At 38.1% G+C, this 12,241-nt stretch overlaps 1 protein-coding gene and 1 pseudogene across 2 annotated transcripts in view; both read left to right on the top strand.

The window, feature by feature from the left end:
• LOC146489182 (tauropine dehydrogenase-like) overlaps positions 1 to 12,241 on the top strand; it is a 90,368-nt pseudogene that overhangs the window by 44,425 nt on the left and 33,702 nt on the right. The window lies entirely within an intron of this gene.
• Positions 1 to 12,241, top strand: part of LOC146489184 (uncharacterized) — a 31,274-nt gene that overhangs the window by 5,379 nt on the left and 13,654 nt on the right. The gene's annotated exons all lie outside the window — the stretch shown is intronic.

Here is a 12,241-nt window from a genome sequence, read left to right as displayed (position 1 = left end):
CGAGAAATCGGTCGTGAAATTACATTTTTATCAAAGGTTATCAAACCAAAACGGAAGCCGTACCGGGAAAAACTGATGCATGCCATTAAAATACCATTCTTCAACGGCGATTTAGAGCTGTTTGGTCTCAATGAGTTTCGATCCTAAATTTTTTATGGAATTTCCAAAATTATGCCTCGCGGAAGTATTGCGTGACGTTCAATTTTGGCCAGATTCGTGGGCAAAAAATCGATCTGGTGGTACATGGATTTAACTATCAAAACTATTATTGCCGCCAAAAGTATCATTTTATCTTAGCTTTTACCGAAAATGTAGCTTGGGTAAATGAAACGGCAAATGGTGAGAGCGTGTTGAAAACAAGACACTCACGCTAATTGATTGGCATTTTGACCCGCCATGTTGCAAGTATTATCACGGTTAATTTATCTAAAAAAGTTCGACTCTGTGTTAAATGTACGTAAAAAGTCTTTTGTGTCCCTCAAATCTCCGATCGATATATCATCTCCCATATATAAGTCATTGCCAGGGAAAAACAGCCATTTTTGTTGCCAAATGTAGCGGTTAACGTTTTATTTTGAATTACTTATACGATCCGACACGCAATCTGTTTATAACTCAATATCGTCAAAAGTTTTCAAAAAACCTTGTGTGACATATACGAAATTTAATATCTGGAAGTCCTTCTTACCTTTATCTCGAGAAATTGTAGCATCACTGGATAAACAATCGCATTTACGAGACTTTCATGCGGTAAAAAAACTGTTACACGTCGTTTGGATTACCTTTTGAACACAGGATACCCAACACCGACTAGCCGTTAAGCATTACTATAGTGTGTCTTTGTTGTTTTTGTTTCCAAATTAGTTTATGCTTGAGTCGTTCTGCCCTTTAGTTTTCTTTTTAAACTAAGAATGTTAAATAAACGCAATTTTTTAAGACGATCGCTCACTGCGAAGTGTTACTCATGTTATGCTGACAAGGCCATTACCACAGGCCAGGTATTGTACCAGTCATGGTCATCACTTGTACCAATCTTTAACTGTTCATTTCTAGTAGAATTACGCAATCCTGCATCCTGGTATTGCCCTAGTGCTCACGGTCAGTTGCTTAGTGAAACACGCTGAAATATCAAAATTTAAATTGTCTAGCTGTCGAGTCGCGCCTCTTTCTGGATTAGTGTATTCAGGAGCCATAATCAACGATCCGTTCCTGACCTTAACAAACCCTGACCCTAACGACATTTTGTACTTCCCTAACCTTGGAGTTCTAAATTAAAAACTATATCTATAAACAGTCACATTAGTTCTGACAAACTCTGTAGGTTACATAAATGAGTACCCACCACCCCACTGCTCTCCCCACCCAACCCTCATCATCATTATCATTATTTATTTGCCTTACTAAAAGAAAGAAATCATTCAGTTTACAAGTCAAGGTAATGGCGAGGAGACCCTCCCTGAATATGCACATTAAAGCTGACTTTTCTGCCGTTGTTTTATTTTGTTTCATTTTTTTTTTCTCGTTTCAATCTGCATTTCACGTCTTTGGACGAATATGTCGCTTAAATCCATAAATTTTAACCGATTTGTTTAATAAAATCTTCGAGGAGGAGGAGCAGGAGGGGGTAATTGAAGATATCTGTACTAAGATTCGAAGACAGCCTTCGGGTACCTGGTACCCAAAGGCAGGCTGGGCGTCCTCATGATTAGGTTATGGATCGTAGTGTTATGGAACAGCTGAGTGATGGATGAAACGTTTGCATTTTTCATGCAGAAGCAAATCTGCCACTCCCACCAAAATTCACTGTACAACAAAGTTCTTTCGCACTTAAAGGCTAGAGATTATTACTTGCTTGCAAAGTTGGTATGAGTGATTACTTCGCCCTATTTTCCAATTTTAGCCTGGAACGTTCAGTGCGGTAGATTTAGTATTTTATCATTATCTTACAGGAGTGTATGATATCGACAAAATTCATCTTGAACTGACTATTAATTTTGTTCGAGGCACCGTGATCTGTTTGGGGTTAGATGACGATCTACCAAAAAGAACTCTGCTGCTCCGAGTTCATGGTGTTCGCGCTTAAGCAGAGAACGCGGTATTACCCTGTCCCGGTCCGTCACCATTTTATCGTTTTCAATGTTTCAGAAAAAAATAAAATAAAATAAAAAGGATGCTACTTAGCGAAACAGTTACAATGACGCCAAAGTCAGCCCGATGTAGGTAATTGTATAGCGCGCGCTAAAGGAGTAATTGTTGTTTGCCATCCTTCGGACGTATAACTGTGGGATCCAAGTTACTTGAGAATCCTCTTCTGTTAGTGTTTGATATTACTAGAGTCAAACCTCCAGTAAGCGACCACCCAAAATGTCAAGCCTAGGTGGTCTCTTACGGAAGGTGGTCGCTTACGAGAGGTCAGGCCACAAAGGGGTCTAAATTTTTAACTCATTAGCATAAGGTGACTCCAGAGGTTTAGTAGCCACAATAACGTTTTTCAACTTTCAGAAAATTATATTGCCAGTATAATTTCAGTATCCAAGGTGATGGTTCGCCTGCGATAAGTTATCCAATACGGCGAATGGGACAAGTCTATTTCAGGACACCTCCAATTGTGACATTCATGTCCCAAGAATGTACATGTGATAATGTTACAGAGGTAAATTGTCCAACTCCTGACAGGGACTTTTGTCGCGTATGTGACAAGTGGTCGCTTACGGGAGGTAATAAAACCCCCAAATTTCTAAAAATGGTCGCTTTCGCCTACAAGAGGTGGTCGCGCTTACGAGAGGTTACTATGGTGATTTGACTGGGGATATTTTAGAATTTTGGCTCAAGAGAGGTGATCGCTTACGAGGGGTGATTGCAAGGAGAGGTTCGACTGTATGAGGGCAAGGCAGGAGTGTAACATCGGGCAAAGTGCGTAACAAATACGTGGGAAGCCTGTGCCTCGCTGTTATAGTGTAACTAGGCAACAGTTTTGAATTTGAATGAATGTTCCGTATACGCATCGACTAAATCTGCTAAAATGTTGCAATTATTTCATACAGATAACCTCGACTGAGGTAAGGCCCGGTTCATACGTCGAATTTCTGCCGTGTCGAATTCAATTAAAGTAATTAAATTCGACAGAAATTCGACGTCTGAATCAGCTGCCGAATTTCTGCCGTACGTTCGACTGGTCTTGTCGCATTATCCGGCAGAAATGCGGCACCGATTCAAACGTCGCATTTCTGCCGTGTTGAATCGAATTCATACATTTACATACATTATGTTAATGCATGAGCATGCGTAAATCAAGGCTGACCGTCCAAAATGGCGTCATGGCACTCGCGCGATTCCATCGAAGAAGAAAGCTCGTCTGAAGTAGAGAAAATCTTCGCAGAAAACTACATGGAAGTACTGCAGGAGAGCTATTGCAGCTCTGATGATGACATTGATGAAGAAGTGCACAGTAAGGAGAATATTTTGGTCACGCGTATATTCTTCCGCCATGTCAATCTCGTACCCAGAGTCCCCAGGCTTTTTGGTCAGCGGGGCGGCGCTAGGAGAGACTCTGGGATAATGGAAAAATATCATTTTTTTGATTGGTCGTCTGCATAACAATGGAAGACCGACAGGAAGTCCGTTGTTCATTTGCGAAAGTTAACCAAACCGGAAACCCCCCTACCAACTTTCATTGTTTTGGAGGGAGATTTGAAATGTCAAACTCGGAGTTTTGTAATTTTTATGTGTGTGTCACGGTTATTTTAGTTTATTTTTTTTCACACCAAAAATTAGAAACACTCCAATTCATAGACGGGTTTTGAATTATGTCAGTGAAACAATTTCTAGCCGACTAAACATCAGCCGTTTTATCGTAAGAAGTTTGCCACTACTGTCATACGACGGTAGATCACGGCAAAATGCAAACAGCTTAAACTGATTACTGTCGCTGTTGTAAAAAATTTATTTTCGGAAAATATCATTATATCAGTCGGTTTGGGAGAAAAAGCGGTTAGAAAACGAATTGGTGAAGCCGTTCGCAAGTTTGGAAACATTAAACGTGATAGAGAGGACATTGGTGTCGTCAACGTTCTGAATAATTCGAACATATTATTCACTAGTGAAGGTTATCATGGAAAAATAGAGAAGTTCTTTAACATCTAAAAACCTTGTTGTGAATAAAAATTTGGAGATGACTGATCTGTTGTGGAGTGGAGTCCATCTCAGGTTGCCGTTTCGATTAATTCCCTTTCGGTTTTGCCACAAGGCGAAGGCTGAAGACATCTCCACGATGATCAAACGCCGCACAGGAGAGCAAAAGTTTCACTTTTTTCAGTCACGGCCCATGGCCAGTTTGCCAAAGAAAAAAATTCAGAAAAAATTCGCCCTTTCAGGCGGAGGTAATGGTGTGTTGAACATTTTTCCTAAATTTTTGAGAGATTTTGTTTTGAGAAATTTTGTCAGATTTTTTTCTCATTGTTGCATATTCCATGCAAAATAAGAACAATTAATTATTTGTCCTAAAAAGTGTATAAGGCCGTGGTTTTAGGTTACCTTCAGATGAAAGTTTAATCTCAAATGTAATAGTACATACAGATTTGAAGTTTACTTTTACAGTATAGGCAGTTGAGAATAAAGACTTGTTGCCTGTTACTTACAACCATCTTCTCTGCAAGAAAGTCAACACACTGTGACAGTGAAGAGCGACCCAACTTGACCAGTTAAAAAACAGGTGTAGATAATACTGAAGCCTAAAGCTGGACTTCGAAATGCAGAAGTAACTTAACATCTTTACATTCATTTATTTCCCACGCATACACAGACAAACAAATAAAACAAAAAAAAAAACTCAAGTAGTGGAGAGGATCAGGCTCAATAAAAGATACCATGAGGCTTATGAATATTAAGCCTCTTCAATCTTAAAAATATACAAAAGTTATTACATAATATATTGCTTGGAGTTTTTTTTATAACTAAACAAATAATGTACACTGAGTCATCATCTGACAAAACATGCAAATACTCCATTGAGTTCCCTTGTAGACAAGTGTGCAATCATGCCTAAAGTACCAGTTGTTGAAAAAAAAAAATAGATGGGCGGTGGTGTGACTTTCTGTGCTATATGTTATGAGGAAGAACACCAAGTCTTTCCTTGAAGGGTTCAATTGGGACGCTATTATATTGAGGAGAGAAGGCCCCTGCTCGATTTCATTCTACTGCAAGTTTACCCGTTGTACATAAACACGGAAGCCAAGTACCCCAAGTTTGTGTGGCATATGACCTGCAGATAATGCTTGCACAACCTTGTGCAGAAAGTGACCACTCTCATCATAATTATATCCTTATCAAACACTACCACTTGTAATTGGCAAATTTACTGACATAATTATTTTGGCAGTGGATAGATTTTACTGAATAATTTGGTGAAAACAACCCCGTCTATCATTTCTTCATGTAATATTCATTCATGTAATTATTATTGCTAGTAAATATAAGCAAGAAATTTGTGGTAGCCAGCAGGTTTAAGCAAAAAAATTATACTTCTGAGTGAATCCTACCGTTTATTGTTATTTTCCACTGATAATCAACAATACAATACAATACTAGCTTGTAAAAAAACTGCATTCAATATTTATTAAAGAATGACAAGTCTATAAAATATATATGTTGAACATTCCAAGGATTCCAATGGGTCCTTTACTCCCTTCCCCTTCCCTGTTAAGGGGTAACTAATAAAATTATGTGTAACCATTATCTCATCAAGTATGTAGAATTTTTAAGTATAATTTGTTAACAAAACTGTTAATTATAGAGTGATTATAGATGAAACATGAAGTTTTACAGTCAATGCTTGTTAGACCCTCCCCCCCCAAAAAAAAAGAATTACTATTTATTGTATCTTATGGGTTAATGAAACATCACTAGCCTTATTGTTTATTCTGCTAACCAGCTAAAAAGAAATTTCAAAAAATCTTTTTAGATATAGTTTTGTAAGTGATGGTATGACAAATTTATATGATTTTGAATTATTATTTTGAATGTGTATTTCTATTGTTCTAGACCTTTGATCAATGCAGCTGATTAGGCTTGGTCCAGTCCCACAAACATTATGCAATATGCTGAATGACTTAGATTGTGGCCTAATAGACAATCAGAGCCCAGGAAGGGCTTGAAATAAGAGTCACGTTTGACAATTTTCAGTTTTAGTTCTTAGCTAACATTATTGTCAAGGGACCACAAATTCCCACAAGCGCTGGATAATTTACACAGTTCAGCAAAGGTCTCACAACACTCAGTGCCAATCATTCAGGATATTGGGGAGTTTGACAATAGTAATCATCTGTCGTCAAAGCAAGAGCTGTAAGATCAGAGAAGAGATTATATTATACAATTCAGCAGAGTGTTGGTTGAGTATAATACTTCCTTTGCCTGAAGTCAATTAAACGTGTGATACCAAATCAAATCACCATCCTTCAGTACTCAAAAGGAATGGCAAATCCTTCAGAAATTATCAATTTACCAGTAATGTGCCCTAATCAATCAGAATACATTAGGTAATGTGTGTCAGTATCTGACTCAGCTCTTAGTTAAAGTGTGCACTCCACAACCAGATGAAGTCAGGCCCCACCAAAATTTTTTCAATTTATAATATAAACACAATTTCCCCAATCTTTTGACCCTTTCCCTGCGCTTCCTACACTGCACCCAAAATTATAAGAGAACTCACATAAGATAATTGCACGGTATAGAAATTTACTGACTAAATGAAATGTTATAGTCAGGTTATCAACAGTCTCAACAATCACATTATAACCAATTTACTGATGAGAGGTGGCATGATTACCACTCTCCATACAGTTCTCATATAATTACTCTGTGGTAAGGCAGAATAGTTAACAAATTAAACCTCAACACAACTCACTATCCTTATTTTCAAAGCCTGTTGGCACAATTATCCAATCTCTGTTATACTACTTCATTTTATTTCTAGATACATTATTAGTATACCTGGGAGCGACTCTACAGCACTAGAAGCATGCAAGATGTGAGCGCTCTCTATCAGTTTTGCTAAAAGCTAGGCAAAAGGAATGTTTATTCAGAAAGAAAAACTTCAAAGCTGCTCTTGAATTCATGGCATGTATTAAATATGCTGATGTTGAAATTGTACTAGCTTGCATTTGGACACATATGACATTCTTAAATTCACTTTTTCAAGAAAAGCATGCACACAATTCAGTCTAATAAAATTAATAATTTTTGAGACAAAAAAACTCAATTTACAACAGTAAATATTACTGATATTAAGAGGTGATTTAAATTATTGTCAAATGGTAACATGTATGTGTTCATTGAATCCCATTTGGACGTAAACTCTTAAGGGAAGGGGAGAAAGTAATTGGAACATAAATTCAATACACAGTCAGCTGCTCAGTTCTGTGAGAGGAGAAGTGATGGTTCCTTTTTATTTGTAAGTATAAACAGTAATAAAGAAATACGTTACTTGTCTGTTGTGGCAACGTCGAATCAAGTCCACCTTTCGCTCGCTCTTACATGAAAAAAAATCCAGTTGCTTTGATCCGGTCTTACGGGAAAAAAATCCAGTTCCTTTTGATCGCGTTTAAGAATCAATTTTGGCTTTCTCGAACACTTTCAAGGCCCGATAAAACCTTCAGGCCCAATAACAATAACACGGCTTCCATTTTGGGGCATTAACTTCCGTTTTAATCATAAGCATGTGCACTAAGACCGGAATCCCACGTTTTCTGGGATAAGAAATTCCATTATCCCAGAGTCTCTCCTGGCGCCGCCCCGCTGACCAAAAAGCCTGAGGACTCTGGGTACGAGATTGCCGCCATGTTGGATACTCTAGCTTTATCATATTTTCTGCTGACCGACAGACACTGCAGTGTCCGGACTCTGAATAAAGTGCGGCACAAGTGCGACGTCTGAATCAGCAGTCGCATTTCTGCCGCACTTAATTGAATTGAATTCGACACGGCAGAAATTCAACGTATGAACCGGGCCTAAGAAGTACTTCAAGATATTGAGTTTCCTGTATTTATCATAAGTTTTCCTCAAGTTGTTTGTCGATAATGATATATCAACTGATATTATGTTGCGTGCATTCCTAGACTTCGCAATTCAAAATAAACATTACATAAAACTACGACAATGGTCATTTTACCTTGATATTGGTTTACACAGACGAAAAACTGACATCGCACATCATTTAATGCACCATCTACCAGTTTTTGGATAACCTCTTGCGATAGTGCTCGCGGCGTGGAAGGTCAAAACTAACTAGCTTGAGCACCTTGGTTTGAAGACTGAAGACGCTCGCAGAATTTGTTATTTCATTTAGACAAATGATACTTTTGGTTGGAATAATAGCTTCGATAGGCAAACCCATGTATTACACAAGTTTTCGATAAATGTCAGTTTATATAACCTAATATGTGGTTGTGGCATCGTGTAAACAAATCAAAATGAAACCGCTACACGTACAATTGGTAACAAAAATGGTCGTTTTGCACTGGTATTGACTTACATGTGGGATATATAATATATCGCTCGGATATTTGAGGGGCATAAAAGACTTTTTACGTACATTTAACATACAGTTGAACTTTTTTATGTAAATTAACCGTGATAATACTCGCAGCATGGCGGGTCAAAATGCCAATCAATTAGCGAGAGTGTCTTGTTTTCAACACGCTCTTTCAATTTGCCGTTTCATTTACCCAAGCTACATTTTCGGTAAAAGCTAAGATAAAATGCGGTGAGGGTAAAAGGCGGAAAGAGTTTGCGGAATGGTATGTGGAATGGCGTGCGGAATGGCATAATTATGCGAAATACGATTTACGCGGGGAATAAATTAACTAAGGGGCGCATCCTGTTTTCGCGCCAATTTTATAAGAGCAGCAGTTTTTCGATGTTGCGGACTGTTACAGTCAACCCAGGTCACGCGTGAACGATATTTTTGAAATTTGAACGGAGTTTTGAAATTTACATGTCAGTTTTGAAAATCGCCAACGAGATTTCAGAGTTCCCGTATAAATTTCCCAAGCTTATTGACGGTATAAAGCTATGAATTTTTCTTTACATTGCAAAATTGAATATTTCAAGAATAGCAATTGTTTCCCAAGAATTTTGAATCTTTTTTTTCAGTAAATGCGTCTTTTTCGGAACGATTTTCAGAGAAATGTCCAACATTCCATTCACACGTCGGACTTTTATACAAAGAGAAATTCGAATGTTCATTTCACTCCTGGGTTGACTGTAAACAACCAAACAACAGATCGAGGATTAGAAAATATACGCCTGGGATAGAACATGTCGGATCGCTGGTTAGGAAGTGAGAGTAAAGAAATCCATGAAGTTTCGCATTCAAGGAACTAAGAATATTTTAAATTTCTAGTTGACAAAAAGAACGTGGCAGCGAGTAGCCTAGACAAAAAGCAACACCAGACTGGAGAAATGATAGCATCAGTCCAAGGCCAAAACTATTATGTGAGAAATTTTAAATCTAAACTCGGTCATTTTATCAGACTCTTTGCCGGTTATAATTTGTACAACTCATGGGAAAAATATGTTCTACTTTTTCTCACCTTACATTTTCGTCGAGCGACGAATACGCAAGTCACTGTTGAGCTGCTGAGCTAGCTACCTAGCTATTTAATACGGCGATTCAGGTAGCTATAGTTCAGTTACGCGTTATCGAACTAAACATATCCGTCTTTAATTAAGGTCTTTCAGTGCCAGACGTCCCAACCTAAAATGAGATTTAAAAGCGAAAAAGCCCTAGAGCAAAAAAGCAGATGACAACTATGGTGTCTAATTATCGACACTGGTTGTGTGAAAGGTTGTGAAACTATTCTTATCACAAATGCATTTTGGTCAAATTGTTGTTCATTTTCCCGCTCATGATAAATGGATCACCGAGCATACAGCGTATGAGAATTGATCTTTTACCGAGGGTTAAAAAAAAAAAGAAAAAAATGTTTATTATTTGCCCTCGGTAAAGGATCAATCTTTGTCCTGAGCAGACTTCACGCTGCCACGTTATTTTTGTCAACCAAAGTCGCATGGAGTAAAGTGAACATGAAATTTAATTTACTACGGATTTACTCATAGTTCCTTGAATGCGAAAACTATAAACAGTTTCCATCGCTTTCTTTACCCTCACTTCTTCCAAATCAACAATCAGACGATCAAATCCTCGAATTGTTGTTAATATTTAGCAAGAGTCCGCAACATCAAAAAAGCTGCTGCTCTTATAAAATTGGCGCGAAAACATGACACGCTCTTCAGTTAATTTATTTCCCACGTAAATCGTATTTCGCATAATTATGCCATTCCGCACGCCATTCCACATACCATTCCGCAAACTCATTCCGCCTTTTACCCTCACCGGATAAAATGATACTATTGGCGGTAATAATAGTTTTGATAGGTAAATCCATGTACCAGATCGATTTTTTTTTTTGCCCACGAATCTGGCCAAAATTGAACGTCACGCAATACTTCCGCGAGGCATAATTTTGGAAATTCCATAAGAAATTCAAGTTGACGAATGATATTTTAATGGAATGTATCAGTTTTTCCTGGTACGGTTTCCGTTTTGGTTTGCTAACCTTCGATAAAAGTGTAATTTCAGGACCGATTTCGGGCGCTGTGAGAGGAAATTACTAAACCTCGTCTCGACAAGAAAATAAAAATCCAAACAACTTCAAAGTTCACTGAATTTTTGTAACAAGTTAGCAAAGCCCTTTTATATGGCAAAGTTTGAGAAAATCGAATTTTTCTATCTTGCATGGGTATAGTTGATGGTTACAGCAAGCCGCTCTTAAATAGTGTTATTCCGAATTTTGTGGCTTTTATTGTTGTTATATTGAGATGGCATTGTCCCGTATTTCTTTTTTTCTCCATTTTTCCAAAGAAATTTTTGCTTCCCGCCGTGAAAAAAATTCAGCTTAGCGACACCCGGGGTAATCGTTTTCCATATAAGGTCAAACTACGGTATATGAGCTGCTGATAACCGGGATTTAGTGAACCGATCAGAACGCTTGTTTTATAAAGCAACCCGTTTACGCGAAATGTTTCAGTGAGCGCTTAAAATTTATTAGAGCGTGTTTACAAATATGCGCTGTGAATGGCGAATGAATTACACAAGTTCAACGCAATATGTATAGGTAATCACATGATTTCGAGTGCAACTTGGGATAAATCAGCAGGAGTAAATTTTTCAAAGGCTAACCAAATTGCACGAGCCCGTAGGGCGAGTGCAATTTGTAGTCTTTGAAAAATTTACGATCATAATATACAATCATATATCATATATATATACGATCATAATATACATGCAAAAATTTGACTCTGTTTTCCTCTTATCGTGTTTATTTCGTGTCATGGCCTCACTGGTCCCGCCTACATTAACGTTATTGGTTGAAAAATGACAACCTTGATTGACATGCTAGCACTTGTGGAAACTTGCAGACCAAAAATATCTTCCATCGACAAAGATCAAGTTTTGGAAGCATTTATCATTTCAAAGCGCTTACATTTTATGGACCTCAAGGAGAAAAGAGGTGTAAAAAGACGTCAAAACTTGTTTATTTAAAGAATTCAGCTTGTAAATGTTTGTTGTCGAATCTAATTGAGGCGAAATCATTCAACATTTTCAAAACTTGAAGCTTTTCGAACTTATAAATCAGTGAGAAATACTGTCCTCGCCAGGCGGTGCGGCTGACTGTGGCTTTTCGGGAGCTGCTGTGTTTCCCATGTTGAAAGTGACTTGACATTGGTGGAAATGGTTTATGTTCATGAAACACTGCCGCTGATCATTCTGGCGAGAGATATAACTTGGCATCTGAAACGCCACGAAAGCTGCATGGTTGAAGTTGTTTCCACATTGAGCCGATTGAGGGTCTGGGGAGAACGGGTTGAAAATATTGCTGGAGCTGCTGGTGCTACTATTAAAGCTGTTTCCTCGAGCTAACTGGCTGTTGATGTTTTTAGCGTGGCTAATGGTGTGGGAAAGCTGTCGCTGTTCTCTTTCATCTCCTTCGTCATAGTCATCCAGTGACTTCTCGTCTCTGTGGCCCGTTACTTTTACAATTGAACTTCGCTCTAGGCCTGCTGTCTTCAACTTCTTTACAACTGTTTTCGTGGCGCTGTGGTTCAGGTTGGAAAAGGTCTTTAATAAATCTTCTAGGGTCGTTCCATTAATGTCGGACTTCATCATGCCGTTGATTTTGTTCAC

This window comes from Pavona decussata, unplaced genomic scaffold (assembly GCF_977016875.1).
Source record: "Pavona decussata unplaced genomic scaffold, jaPavDecu1.1 SCAFFOLD_6, whole genome shotgun sequence".
Classification (NCBI taxonomy): domain Eukaryota; kingdom Metazoa; phylum Cnidaria; class Anthozoa; order Scleractinia; family Agariciidae; genus Pavona; species Pavona decussata.
This window is presented reverse-complemented; position numbering and strand designations above follow the sequence as displayed.